This window comes from Asparagus officinalis, chromosome 9 (genome assembly GCF_001876935.1).
Source record: "Asparagus officinalis chromosome 9, Aspof.V1, whole genome shotgun sequence".
Lineage (NCBI taxonomy): Eukaryota > Viridiplantae > Streptophyta > Magnoliopsida > Asparagales > Asparagaceae > Asparagus > Asparagus officinalis.
Genome location: NC_033802.1, coordinates 37,778,387 through 37,794,537, shown reverse-complemented (window position 1 = coordinate 37,794,537; position 16,151 = coordinate 37,778,387). Strand labels below are relative to the sequence as shown.

Sequence of the window (16,151 nt, the reverse complement as noted above, 5' to 3'; positions counted from 1 at the left end):
GGTGGCGGTGTTCGGTGAGGGCGAGTGGTCGGCGGCTCGGTGAACAGGTATTTGTAAATATTGTTACTATTCATGCATATGGTACTATTCATACGTACTATTACTATTCATGAGTACGGATACTAGTCGTAAAGTACTGTTGCTATTAGTAAGTACTGCTACTATTCACAATTAGTTAATACAGCAGATGGTCGGGGTTGGTAACCCTGACCATTTACTGGACAGTTTGGTCCAGTTTTATTTTCTGGAGTTTGTTTGCGCCGTTTTGTGACGCGATCGTGGAGTTTGAGCCGCTCGATGTTATACTTACAGTCATGAATATGACGAAATACGCAATTGAGTATCCCACGGGGATTATGACGAATTGAGATCTATTTACTTGTGAGTTAGTTCACCGCAAATGAGACTGCGATGATACATATTTGTCGATCCGCACTATGATGCGATGATACATATTTGTCGATTCGCACTATGATGCGATGATACCTATTTGTCGATCCGCACTATGATGCGATGATACATATTTGTCGATCCGCACTATGATGCGATGATACATATTTGTCGATCCACGCGATGATGCAATGATACCTATTTTTTGATCCGAACGGTGATGCGATGAGTTGAAAGAAGTTCAGAATGATAATATTATAAACTATTTACCTGAGTATTTGGCGGATGTCAAAAGTGTTTCTACTCATTGTTGAGATACTTTGCTATACGAGTACACGAGATACATATGTTGATGTCTATTATGATGCTTTACTTTCCAGTTATATTTCGATTGCTTAGTTCAGGGTTAATATTTAGTTATTTACTACCTGAGACATACGGTATATACATGAGGGTTTCCTTGTTTGGATTATTTCGCTCAACGTACTACGTCTCGAGTTGTAAGTTTCTAAATATTAATTCCATTAGATACAGGGAAAATAATCTAGGTAAACTATGCTTAATAGATAGAGCCTCCACTTCATCATCTAGCAGCCCTTTCCCTGGGGACAGATGGAGGTGAACTTGCTGTAGCGCTCTGACGTTCTTGCTGTTGTTCTTTTTCTTTTAAATTTTCCTTTCAGGCAGCTCAGAGTTCCGGAGAGCCGCAAGATGATGGAGTTTCTGGCATAGTCGCTGTCGCGTAATTTATTAGTAGAGACTCCACCATAGATTTATTTTCACTGTTCAGACATTAGAGTTGTATTCCATTTGTAAAAGCTAGGTGCCTTTGTACGATTTTCAGTTGACTCATGTTGAGACATTTTACTTTTATTCAGACTCCAGATGTATTTTAGTTTATTTCAATTCAGACATGATATCATTTATAAGATATATCTTTCTACATCATGTCTATTGTATTTACTTTTTCTTATCTTGCATGTTTTGTACCTTCACTCATAATTGATTTCTCTAGAGGATATTACTATGATTGGTGAAACATGTTATTGTAGTCCAAGGCGAAACCCAGATTATCAAACTTGTCAAGCACCAAACACCGTGCAACGACATGTTTCACTATCATAATTACTATCTCTCTAGTGGAAACAACAAATAGGTGAAGGTACAGACATGCAAATAAAAGAAATAGAGCAAAACCAGATATACACAGAAGAAGTATGAGAATAATCTTCAGTGAGCCCAACTACAAATAGAATAGAAATATCTCTAAATCTAAAAATAAACCTCAAGTATAATGAGTCAAATAAAATATCACTATAGCTCTCAGCCTCTACAAAATAAAATACAAGTCTAGAGTCTGAACATAAACGACTAACTGTGGAGTTCTGAAAAATCTACTAAATAATAAATAGCTAGATGGAGTCTACGAAGAAATCCCATCAACCTGCGACTCTCCGTGCGTCGGACTCGCTGCCTGAAAGGGAGGAAAGCAACGAGCATCAAAGCGCTATAGCGAGATCATCTCCACCTCTCCCCAGGGGAAGGGATAGGAGTATATAGAAAATAGAGTTAGTACATATACGTATGAAATCATTCATAAAACTCTAACTGGAGGTTAATATTTAGGAAATCACAACACGAGAGTTAGTACGTCGAGCGAAATAATCCAAACAAGGAAACCCTCATATATATACCATGTCTCAAATTGTGACTCCCTAAATACCAACTCCAAACTCTATGAATGAAAACAGTAAACAAAAGGAAAACACTCCAAACCTCAAACATGTAGAATAAATATCTCATCTCAAACTACACTCGAGTAGACAGCTCTAATATAAGAGGGATCTCATCCAAAACAAAAGGTCAACCATAAGCCATATCATGTATGCCACGGTCTCAAACAAAGTACCCTACTCGCGGGAAATCACTACGGAAGAAAAATACGACAAATAATACTTACATGTGTGCATCTCCTAGTGCAATAGCGATACTCTTGTAATATTCTTACTCAATCGCTCTGCGGTAATAGGTTTTATCTTCCTATTCCGGATACATGAAATGATGATACTTTTGTAATGTTCTTACTCAATCGTCCTACGAAAATAGGTTTTATCTTCCTATTTCGGATACAATGAAATGACGATACTTTTATAATACTCTTACTCAATCGTCCTGCAGAAATAGGTTTTATCTCCCTATTCGAAATGACGATACTTTTATAATACTCTTACTCAATCGTCCTGCAGAAATAGGTTTTATCTCCCTATTCCGGATACAATGAAATGACGATACTTTTATAATACTCTTACTCAATCGTCCTGCGAAAATAGGTTTTATCTCTCCATTCCGGATACATAAGTTTTCAATACTCTTCGTATTTATTTATCAAATTAAATTATGACAAAAAGTATGTTAACACAACATAATCTAAAATACGTGCACATATCTCGGTGTGCGTGTCCATATCTGATATTCACTGACATCCCAGGTGTTAAACAACTTATAAACATGGTATCATAACAGTACAAGGTCAAGAGACTCGCTCAAAACCTCAAACAGTTGAACAAAACATGCACAGGCCAAAGACTGAGTGGCGGTCGACCGCAATTTACGCGACGGTTGACCACGACGGGTTTCAGACAGGGTCTACCCTGGCCTCTGTCCTGCACGCGGTCGACCGCCATTAAGGCGCGGTCAACCGTGGGTAGATTTTCCAGATTCTCATACTGACAGTGTGTGTTGTGCTCACGTCGTGTTTATGTGATCCAAACATGATTAAAATAATAAAATACTTGCTTGAAAACATGTCTACAGCAGATAGAAACTTCTGGAAGTAATCTCAACATATATAGTATGATTATTTGCATTAACTTGATACACAAAACCCTAATTCATGTATAAAAACTCAAAACGAAAAACAAATCATCTTTCTTCAGATTAAGCAACGTTTTAAATCATTTTTAGATCTTAAATATTTCTGTAAATTTGTTCTCAAACTTTTTAACATGGAAAGACCTAGTCTTTATACATATAATACAAAAGAATTGACTTTTATTCATAAACTAGTCAATTTGGCTCTATAAAACATGTTAAAAACTCTTTAAAAACATTTTAAAAGCTAGGAGGGGGATTAGCAGATATGAACTTGCCTGGGATTTGTAGAAAAATATTTAAGAAGCCAAGCCAAAGAAGATCTCTAATCCAAATGCTAAAAATCACGCAAAAATCCACTTGAAAGCCTCTAATCTTCTCCAAGAATCAAATTAGGGTTTAAAGGGGTTTTGGTGGCTGTTAGGGTTCTTAGAAAACTAAAAATATCGTGAACATATGATATATAAATACCAGAAAACGGATATGGGCTTTAGAAAACTAAAACCAACTCAAAACATGAGAAAACTCTCTGCACGTCTCGCGGTCGACCGTGACGGTCGACCGGACTGCAGTCGAACGGACTGGAATTTTCCAGGTACTCATATTTTTTGCTATTGTGCATGTTTCGACTCTTTTCTTTCTCATGTATGAACTCGTTCATACTCAAAACACATGGTATCATACTCATACACCATTTAACTATATTTATCAAAATAAATATTCATAGATCATAATTAACCTCATATTAATTATATTAACACAAATTTTAGGGGTTTTATATTCACCCCCCTTAAAAGAATTTCGTCCTCAAAATTCCGCAGTCGCATCGCAGAGATTAATAATACGAGAAAAGCACAAAAAGGGAATAATCCAAACAAGGAAACCCTCACGTACACATCTCGTATCATTAATCTCCCGATTTGAAATATGAGCAACATTTAAAGTTAACAAACTAAAATGAGTACATTCTCACTTAACCCTTACTTAGACGGAACTAGTACGTCGTGCGAAAAATCCAAACAAGGAACCCCCCATATATATACCATATGTTCCAAATAATTAAGAGCTAAGTGTTGAATGACCCATTCTAGCATTAAATATAAATGTGACTAAACAAGTTCCAAATAATTAAGAGCTAAGTGTTGAATGACCCATTCTAGCATTAAATATAAATGTGACTAAACAACACATATAATCAAATCTATCAACCCATATAAACACATTTAAATATCAACACTTTACCTATTCAAACAGGTGCGGGTAGTCGCGATGAACATCCTCCTCGCGCTCCTAAGAAATCTCTTCGGCTCCTTGCCGGTTCCACTGAACTTTCACTAATGGAATGACTTTGTTTCTAAACTTTTTATTCTCTCTAGCAAGAATGCATATTGGAATCTCTAAGGTAGTCAAATCATCCTGGATCTCAACCTCTGGTGAATCAATCACCCTCTACTGCTCTTCGTCACGTAAATGCTTCTTAAGCATTAAAATATGAAATACATCGTGTACACTCGACATCGATGCTGGAAGATCTAACCTATAAGAAACAGCTCCAATGCGCTCGATAATCCTGAAGGGACCAACATATCTCGGGGCAAGCTTTCCCCGTCTACCGAATCGCTGAACGCCCTTCATCGGTGATACTTTCAACATAACTAAGTCTCTGACCTGAAACTCTAAGGGTCGTCTCCGCTGATCTGCATAACTCTTTTGCCTACTCTGTGCAGCAAGAATGCGCTCTCGAATCAATGCCACATTTTTCGTGGTTTGCCTAACTAGCTCCAGGCTAAGTAATAAACTATTATCTGGCTCTGCCCAACATATAGGCGACCTGAAAGGCCTCCCGTATAAGGCTTCATACGACGCCATCTCGATGGTAGCTTGATAACTATTATTATATGCAAATTCAATCAATGGGATGTGGTCCTCCCACTTACCCTGAAAATCTATAACACATGCTCTCAGCATATCCTCTAACACCTGATTCACCCTCTCGGTCTGACCATCTGTCTGAGGGTGGAAGACACTACTGAATGATAACTGGCTACCAAAAACATTCTGAAACTCCTCTAAAAATGGGATGTGAAAACTGAGCCCTGATCTGATACAATCATCTCCAGAACTTCATGCAATCTGATAATCTCTCGAATAAAAATCCTCGCATGTGTCTACCGTATAAGTCGTTCTCACGGGTAAGAAATGCACTGACTTTGTCAATCTGTCCACTATAACCCAAACAGAATCATTTCCTTTCTTTGATTTAAGCAACCCTACTATAAAATCCATAGAAATATCCGCCCACTTCCACTCGGGAATGGGTAAAAGCTGTAGAGTTCCTGCAGGTCTCTGATGTTCTACCTTAACTTGCTGGTAGGTAAAACACTTAGCCACATACTCTGCAATCTCTCTGCGCATACCACTCCACCAAAATTACCTCTTCAGATCCTTATACATTTTCGTCATGTCTGGGTGCACTGTATATCTACTATGATGTGCCTCGTCAAAAAGTTTTCTCTTCAGCTGTAGATTATTCGGCATGACAATCCTACCCTTCATCCGAAGGCCTCCGTCTACTCCAATAGTCCAATCATCCTTGGGCTCCTTGGAGATCTCCCCCTTACGGGTTTAAATCCAAGAATCCTCTAACTGAGCTCTGACTACTCTATCTCTCCAAGACGACTGCACTGATAAAGCTCCTAAGAAAACACTGCCTCCGCCAATCTCTGGCCTGAAATCATAATAGCTGAGGGTAATAAGATCCCGATGTAGTGAACACCTCAAAGCCGCTAGCCCGCGACGACGCTTCCTACTCAACGCGTCTGCTACTATGTTCGCCTTTCCCGGATGGTATTGTATAGCAAACTCGTAATCCTTTATAAACTCTACCCATCGTCATTGTCTCTGATTGAGTTCTTTCTGTGAAAAGAGGTACTTTAAACTCTGGTGATCTATGAATAACTCAAACTATACTCCGTACAAATAATGTCTCCACGCCTTCAGTGCAGAGACCACTACTGCTAGCTCCAAATCATGCGTGGGATAATTCTGCTCATGAATCCTCAACTGTCTCGAGATATAGGCTACAACTCTCTGGGTCTGCATCAATACTCCTCTAAGACCCGATAAGGATGCATCAGTGTAGACAACAAAAGTCTTATCACTGCTGGGAATAATCAATACTGGTGCTGAAGTCAACTTAGTCTTTAATGTCTCAAATGCCTTCTGGCACTCTGCTGGGAATAATCAATACTGGTGCTGAAGTCAACTTAGTCTTTAATGTCTCAAATGCCTTCTGGCACTTTGTGCTCCAAATGAACTGTACACCCTTCTTAGTAAGGCGTGTGGGTGGCGTGGCAATCTTCGAGAAATCTTGAATAAATTTTTTGTAATAGCCTGCCAGACCTAAGCAGGTACGAACCTCTGTAACTGTCTTCGGTGGTTCCCAATCAAGTACGGCTTCTACTTTAGTCGAATCTACTGTAATGCCCTCCTGACTGATGACATGGCCTAAAAATCTGACTTCTGATAACCAGAATTCACATTTGCTAAATTTTGCATACAGCTGATGTTCCCACAAAGTCTGCAATAATACGTAATTTACATTTCTGTAATTCTCTCTCTCTTAGCGGACTCTATACATGAATCCTAAGAAACTCTATTCTAGCTCCACGACTCATTACAGGATGATTCTAAGGATACTGGAACTAGAGCTCTGATACCAACTGTGACGCCACTGATTTCACACATGGCTACAGTCCAAGGTGAACCCAGAGATGTCAAATTTGCCATGCACCCACACTGTGCTACAACAAGTTTCACCAAATCACAGCAATATCCTCTAGTGGAATCAAAATAAAGTGCAGGTACAAAGCAGGCTAAAGAAAGGAAATAACTACAACAAACATGATATAGAAAGGAGTGTCTCATAAATAAATTATGTCTCGGTGAACAATTTGGAATACATCTGATATCCGAAATAAAGAATATGTCTCGACATGAAATAACTAAAAATGTAACTAAGGCTCATAGCCTTTACAAAGTGTGATACAAAACTCCAATGTCCGAATGGAGATAAACTCTACCGTGGAGTCTCTACTAATAACTCATGTGAAGATGACTATGCAATAACTCCGTCATCCTGCGGCTCTCCAAAACTCTAGGTTGTCTAAAAGAGAAGTTTAAAACAAAAAGAACAACAAGAGCGTCAGAGCGCTATAGCAAGATCACCTTCATCCGTCCCCAGAGGAAAGGCTACTAGATGTAATGAAGGCTCTATCTATTAGGTATAGACTACCTAAAATCATATTCCCCATGTCTAATGGAAATTAATACTTAGAAATCTACAACAAGAGACGTAGTACATCGAGCGAACTAATCCAAACAAGGAAACCCTCATGTATATACCATATATCTCAAATGTAGCTAACTAGATATTAACCCCGAACTAATCCAAACAAGGAAGAAACGCATATGTAGCAGATGTGGTGAACTCGGGCATTATAGAACTAGTTGTAAAGTTAACTTGCAAAGGTACCATTTTCGTTGATATTCAGTTTTAACCCTATATAAGTTTATGAAACTTGATAGCACAAAGTCATATCTCATGATTAATTTGTCATATAATTTGCAGGTAAACATATGCACGGGTGGTGGATGTATTGGTTTGTTCAAAAAGTCATATCTCATGATTAATGTACGTATGATTGCTTGCATTTTTGTGTATCAATCTTTAACAGCGCTTTATTTACTTTGTTTTTAACTTTTAACAAACAATTTATTTGCAGGTTCATCCACAACTGTTGCTGATTGTCTTGTAGCTGCTGATGTATTACTACATTTTATGTATTAAGACTGATTGTGTTAAGACTGATTGTGCCTTGTAGCTGCTGATGTGTTAAGACTAATGTATTAAGACCGAGTATGTGTGTGTGTTATTGGTTATTTGATATGGATTGTTGTCTTGTAGTCCACAACTCTGTCTTGTAGCTGCTGATGTATGTGAATTGTATTGTGAAGTTTGTAAGTTTTAATTCTATGGCTTCTTGTAGTAACTTTCATTTATGCAGTTCTTGTAGTAACTTTCATTTATGCTGATGTATGTGAATTGTATTGTGATATGATTTGTAGTTCAAAGGCTGTTTGAGTTGAGGCATTTATTTGAGAGTTGTTGACCAAAGTGTTGATTGATAGAGAAACACGTATGCAAGGCTGCATAATTGACATGAAACGTTACGTATGTAGCTGCATAATTAACAGTTAAAAAAAACTCCTCTATGTTCTTTTGCCCATCTAATTGAGTCACTCTCACCTCGTCGGCTGATTCGTGTACGCAAGTAATGCATGCGATGTTGTTCAGGAGGCAGCGAGCGTTGAGCAAAATTAGTCAACCTGTTATCATCAAAACCCCATGGATCTTTCGCATTTACAGCACCACGCTGGCTTTCTAGTTGCTATCATCAAACATAAAACATGTTACGTTTGAGGTGGAAAATTTAAGGTGGTGTCAGCTTATTAAGATAGATTTATGCCAAATTATGTCACAAGGAAGGAAGCAAGAAGCTTTCTATCAAACATGACTGATCAAACATGACTGTCGTATAAATGATAACTATGCTCCAGCTGTTTTGGCTTGGACCTTACATACGTAAGGCTCCCACACTGGATGCATGATATATATCAGGGTTAGAAAGAAGCCAAAGTAATAAAACATCCACAGTACATCTCTAATATAGAATTAAACTAAGCTAATAAAACATCCATAGCAGCGCAGATTGCTATTGATCTGATACAAACAATATGACATAAGTTCTCACAATCACATAAGTTCTCACAAGATACATAAGTTCTCACAATCTCACAATCACATAAGTTACTCGATACATAAGTTCTCACAATCACATATTTTTTGCAAGAGAGAAAAAAATAAATATGACAACGATACATATTACAAACACTAATATTGTAAACACTGAACCTAATGCAAAAGCATAGATGGGGGAATAGTAGTTCTTGAGCTCGATGCAGAATCAGGTGTCGGGACATAAAAAGGTGTTTGGACATGCCCTGTACTGGATGCTGAATCACAAGCGATGCTGTGCTTATCCCATTCAACCAAAGCCTCTTCGTACGTTGCATACCCTTTACATACGGCATTTGGGAATTTATCAACTTGTATTTTACAGTCCTCCCAATTATTAAAAATTCCACATCGTCGACCTCTCTTCACAATGTAAAAACTCTTTCTTGCCATGGACCACCTAAAAAATTATGGTTTGAAGCAAAATCACAGTAAAAACTCTCTTAATTTCTTTGTGGAATTAAGAGAAATTATAAGTCCAAATTCGAGAAGTAATTGCTACCACTGAGTGAAGAATAAAATCACATCCATTTGATTTTGCATGACTCTGGAAATAGCTACAATCACAAGATGTAATTGTGTTTTTTGTCATATAATTTGCAAACATGCAGTAGCATATACTTTATAAATTTGCTTTAATTAAACCTGGTAAAATTAAAGCACAATACTGGTAAGCCCAAAACTGAAGCTTCCATGACTTCCTAAAATTTGCAAAAGTAGCATATACTTTATGAATTTTACTGTAGGATCAATAATCAAAAATAACATTTGACTGTGGAGGAATGAACTTGGATTACATAATACATCACCACAAAATGGCAAAATTAAAGAGGGCTGCGGTGAAGGGGGTCAATTCTTCTCTTACATCATTTTTTGATGTGCTATTGGCCAAGCATCAGTTTTTTGGAGATTGGACAATGAACTTATCTTGCTCTCTAGGATAATGACAAAGGAAGGCGACTAGTACTAACGGTAGCATCTAAACAAGCTGTTGTTTCCTGAGCATTAAAAGCAAGCCTTACCGACGTTAGGCACTCCCTTCCTTTTCATGTTTGGATGTTGATCTGCATGAAGTTATATCTTTGTCATTTGCTAAGGCCCTTTAGGGTATTGGGAGATCTCAGGCAACCTGACTTCATATCAGCTACGCTGATGGAACATTCAAAAGTTCCTTGAATAAGAAGTTTGTAACATGTTTTATTTCTCTATAATGCCAACTTTTGTTCTCTGTAATGCAATTAACGATCTCATGTCCGTCTCACTGTCTAGATCCAGTTATATATTTTACCAAAATTACCATCGAGATTATATAAACATGCTGTTTTTAAGAGTGTCGTTATTTGCTTAAGAAACATCGAGATTTTAGCATATACATTACTGCAGTACCCCATTACTGTAGTGAGTATATCTATTAACAAAATATTTAATTTTATTCTAAAATGGTAAATATCTACAGAACGAGAAAGAGTGACATTGCTTCATGGTTCCGAAAATCAAAGAAATATGAACCGTAAAAAAATAAAGGCAATTCCCACCGCCACGATACACATACTTTGAGCACAAATTCTCAATATTTGAATCAAATTCTCAAATTTTAGGACATTACCTAAATCAAAGAGGGCTGCGGTGAGGATGGATGATCGCTGTCAAACTCAATGCCGGCGTCAAGTACAGAAGGTAGATCCCAACACCCTTACCCCACCTTTCCGACTCGATTAAACCCTAGAACAAATATTTCAAAATTTAACAGTAAATGTTAGAATTTACAGAACATTACAGTAAGAAGAAAGGAGGGCGGTCGAGAGAGGAGAATTTGAAATTTTACCTGTCAAGAGAGATCGAAAGGGGGAGTCGGGGTTGGCCTCACGAGACGAAACGAGCGGCGGCGGTCGCCGATTTCTCAGTCCGAGCGGCGGCGGTGGGTTGGCCTGAGCGAAATCAAAGGGGGAGAGGCCGAAACGAGCGGATTTGGGGTCGAATCTGGGGTCGATTTCGAAGGGGAGGGGTTTCTGGGGAGAGGCGGAGAGGGAGGATTTGGGGAGAGGCGGTGGGTTGGCCTGAGCGATGGCCTGAGCGAAATCGAAGGGGGAGAGGCAGAGAGGGAGGATTTGGGGAGAGGCGGTGGGTTGGCCTGAGCGATGGCCTGAGCGAAATCGAAGGGGGAGCGATGGCCTGAGCGAAATCGAAGGGGGAGAGGTGGAGAGGGAGGATTTGGGGAGAGTTCTGATCTCGATTTCGAAGGGGGGTTGTTTCTGGGGAGTCGGGGTTTGACAGCTGGGTTGGACAGACTTCGAGATAAAAAAGGTGGGGTTTTTTTTTCAAAGAAAAAATCCGGGCAGGCCTGGGGCAACCGGGTCCGGGTCCGGGTCTAGGCTCCGATTTTGCGCGGCCCGAATGGACAGGTCTACATATAACTAACTATTGTGCACCCCATGCAAAGCACGGCCTCACCTTTTGTTTCTGCTACGGTAATTCCGTTTTAAAATGCTACAATGCTATTTTGCGAATAACATAACAATTTGTGCATGCCACATGCGAGTCATAGAAGAAAAACACACTTTTTGCGAATAACACATCAATAACTCTCATCTTACACTTTACCAGGACAAGTTATCAATAAAAATGTGCATGAAAATAACCCTTTTTCCTTTAGGATGAAGAATTTGTGCATGCCAAATGCCAGTCAAAGAAGAAAAGGTTTCCGATAGTAGAATCAAAGGCCGCACAGAGACTTAGAAGAATAGCACAAGGTGAGAAAGCTTACGGTAAGAATTCTTGTAGGATATCTCTTGATAGACTAGCTATTAACCTGCATAAACAAACAAACAACACACGGGAAATTCAATAAAAGAACATATGTATAAACAAGTAAAAATTTCCAAAACGAACAAATATTACACATTTAATCAAATGGAAAGCCAAAAGGAGTGAGTATTGCACAATTCAATCAGACAGATAATTCATAAAAAGTTCAGAATATCTATTATTTGTTCAGTTTCTACTGAGCAGCTTGGATGAAATTGACAAGAAAATGGAACTAGCACAAACTAGGAATGCAAATATAAGGAGTTACTCTCTGAGATAATATAAATTAATATTCTAGAGAAACATTTAACATTCACGTTCATTTCATAAAGATGGTAATAAGTATGAACAAAATATATTTCCACATTATGAATCAAACACCAACTTCTACCATAAGATTTAATTGTTGTTGTTGCATATGTATTAGTATTCAAGTGTTTGCATTTATGTACTTCTAGTCCCATAAGATTTAATTGTTGTTGTTGCATATGTATTAGTATTCAAGTGTTTGCATTTATGTACTTCTAGTCTTAAAATTGACCTGAATCACAAATCCAGTATTCAAGTGTTTGCATTTATGTACTTCTAGTCTTAAAATTGACCTGAATCACAAATCCGTAACTCACAACCCCCATCTACCATTTACACCCAAAAAGTGCAGTGAACCTACATTATATATGCCCTTTGCTATGGCAGCAATGCCCATCAATAAAAGTTTGATTTTTGCTCGTTTGTGATGCAATAGTTCTTCAATAGTCAAGCAATCACGCCAACAAACTTCTAGACCTAGATCTTAGAATACGCCAAATATACAATTAACTTGCAATAGGTAAATTTCCTTTGTAAAGGCTGTCAATGGATTCTTGTGATTAACATTAATACTTAGGATGACCTTGCATATATTCAGCAACTCATGGTTGAACCCATGTTGAAGACTAGATGCATAAGCTCAGGACTAAGCTCATGTGCAATCATAATTATACCAAATTCTGGAGGGGGCGAAATTTAACAAGCTTGAACCCTATGATGAGGTTAACTTAATTTCACATGACAATTTTCAGTCTAAGTTTGGGTATGCCAAGCTTCCTTCACGTTTAATAATATTTACACTTGGAATGCATGTTAAACGTTTCTGCAGTAAGCCACAACTCCAGCACAAAATAGTTAAATATAAAATGTCCAAGTTGGTAAATCTTAAGGAAACTCCGAGACATTTGATAAGAAATAAAAAGAATAAACAATTATGCTCTATGAAGGAATGTAAGCTCAAAAGATTGGAGATAGTTCGGTAAAATATAACCTTAAAACCTGATAACTTTGTAAGTAATGTGATGAGCATTCAACCAAAGGCTACCTAGATTACCAATTCGTAGATCCTTTGATAACTTTGTAAGTAATGTGATGAGCATTCAACCAAAGGCTACCTAGATTACCAATTCGTAGATCCTCACCACAACTAATAATCATGAGAAGATACCTTCAACCAAAGGCTACCTAGATTACCAATTCGTAGATCCTCACCACAACTAATAATCATGAGAAGATACCACCCACATAACAGTTTCAAGACCTAAGTTCAGAGCCATTGAAGACTATTGCTGAGAAAAGCTAATCTACACACCAAACTCTGTTATTATTGTGAAACAGGTTCAAACAAGTAACATATAAGTGAACACCGCCTCTACGCAAAAAAATCATGGATAATTAAAGGTAGTCCAAGAAAGACTTGGCTCAACATCTATGTTAATCATTTACAAGGATAATTTTATCTCAACAAATTATGCAAGCATGCATTTTGTTCCACTAGCTCATAGCATATTCAAACTACATACAAAAATTTTACACTTGCCTATGGCATACAATGCTACTAGGTAATAAAACTATGTAATAAGCACTGCACCTAGAAAGCAGAGTTTGACAAGCATACATACATTAGTATCGGTTCGAGGGACAACTGCGCTTTCATGTTCACTCTCCGGATAAGCTCGGAGAAAATTTTATCCTGCTCGAATAAAATTCGCGGCACCGTCTGGACTAAAGGCATCATCTCCTCATAAAACGAGATGAAGTCCTCTGCGGTGTTCAGTTCCTGAGTCCAAAAAAAAATTTCATACTCCAAATAAAAAAAAGGGAAAAATGCTTCCAGCCCCCAAAAGCCAAGTGAACATGCTTCCCACCCCCAGGACTTGGTCAATGGGTGTTTTACCCCTAAAAATAAAGAATCTGTTCTCTGAGCCCCCAAAACACAAAACCCAAGACATTAAAACATGTGAAGACCATAATACCCTTCTCTCTCTCTTTCTTTTTTTATTAAAATATGATGGAGGATTATTTTATTATTTTTGTTTTTTCTCTCTCTTTATCATGATGTACCAAGAGGATAGTTGAAATGATTGATGATGATTATTTTATTATTTTCGTTTTTTATTATTTTGGTTGTTTGTATTGGGAGGTTGTTAAAGTTACGGGTTGATTGTTAAGGTTACGGGTTGGTTGTTAAGGTTAAGGGTTTGTTGTTAAGGTTATGAATCCTCTCTCTCTCTCTTTCTTTTTTTATTAAAATATGATGGGGATTATTTTATTATTTTTGTTTTCTCTCTCTCTTTATCATGATGTACCAAGAGGATAGTTGAAATGATTGATGAGGATTATTTTATTATTTTCGTTTTTTATTATTTTGGTTGTTTGTATTGGGAGGTTGTTAAAGTTACGGGTTGATTGTTAAGGTTACGGGTTGGTTGTTAAGGTTAAGGGTTTGTTGTTAAGGTTGTGAATCCTCTCTCTCTCTTTCTTTTTTTATTAAAATATGATGGGGATTATTTTATTATTTTTGTTTTCTCTCTCTCTTTATCATGATGTACCAAGAGGATAGTTGAAATGATTGATGAGGATTATTTTATTATTTTCGTTTTTTATTATTTTGGTTGTTTGTATTGGGAGGTTGTTAAAGTTACGGGTTGATTGTTAAGGTTACGGGTTGGTTGTTAAGGTTAAGGGTTTGTTGTTAAGGTTATGAATCCTCTCTCTCTCTCTTTCTTTTTTTATTAAAATATGATGGGGATTATTTTATTATTTTTGTTTTCTCTCTCTCTTTATCATGATGTACCAAGAGGATAGTTGAAATGATTGATGATGATTATTTTATTATTTTCGTTTTTTATTATTTTGGTTGTTTGTATTGGGAGGTTGTTAAAGTTACGGGTTGATTGTTAAGGTTACGGGTTGGTTGTTAAGGTTAAGGGTTTGTTGTTAAGGTTGTGGATTTGTTGTGTAGGTTACGGATTTATTGTTAAGGTTACGGGTTTAATTGTTAAGGTTACGGGTTTAATTGTTAGGGTTACCTATCTAAAGATCCTCTTGGTACATCATGATAAAGAGAGAGAGAAAACAAAAATAATAAAATAATCCCCATCATATTTTAATAAAAAAAAGAAAGAGAAAGAGAGGATTCACAACCTTAACAACAAACCATTAACCTTAACAACCAACCCGTAACCTTAACAATCAACCCGTAACTTTAACAACCTCCCAATACAAACAACCAAAATAATAAAAAACAAAAATAATAAACATATAGAGTTGGTTCTGAATTTAAGAAAGCTGCACATGCTGATCTCTTAGTTTGAGATGTGCTATGTTACTCACTTTTTATATGTAGCTAGCTATCTTAGCAAGTGATAATAAAGGAAGGCTAACTAGCATTCAAGTACCTTTAGATTCTCCTGTTTGCCCTTATATACCTCACTTGCTTTTTATAGCACTTATGCATCTTGAATTTCTTAAAATTGACACTAAGCCATTATGCAAACATAAGAATATTCTCCTAGATATTCTTATGTGACACACATTTGCTAATTTTGGAATATTTCAATCTTTAACGTTTGTACCCATGGAACTATTACTCGAGTACGTTAAATAGTAAATTCAATAAACATTAAGTTTTAAAAAGTTCTAAAATTAGCATGTGAGAGTCACATGGAGCTATTAAGAAGAAAATTCTCACCTTTGCATAACTGGAAGGTATGAAAGTGCCAATTCTAAAGACTTAAGGGAATATTAGCGCTGCCAAAAACAAGTGGGGGTATATATATACAAACTAACAAAAACTATAGGGTAGTTAAGTGCTAATTAGCCTAAACAAAAGTATCAATTAAAATTTCCTTGTTTTTGTCTCATTCTTGATTTTCAAGCAGCATTTTAACTCCAAAATAATTGTTTTAAACATATG

At 37.2% G+C, this 16,151-nt stretch overlaps 2 long non-coding RNA genes across 2 annotated transcripts; one reads left to right on the top strand and one right to left on the bottom strand.

Annotated features, from left to right (window-relative positions):
- Nucleotides 7,729-8,220, top strand: LOC109823637. The gene is made up of 3 exons (XR_002242428.1): nucleotides 7,729-7,791; nucleotides 7,892-7,954; nucleotides 8,046-8,220. It is a non-coding gene; the product is annotated as an uncharacterized LOC109823637 (long non-coding RNA).
- Nucleotides 9,050-11,059, bottom strand: LOC109824432. The gene is made up of 3 exons (XR_002242638.1): nucleotides 10,944-11,059; nucleotides 10,725-10,840; nucleotides 9,050-9,518 (listed from the first exon to the last, which is right to left on the bottom strand). It is a non-coding gene; the product is annotated as an uncharacterized LOC109824432 (long non-coding RNA).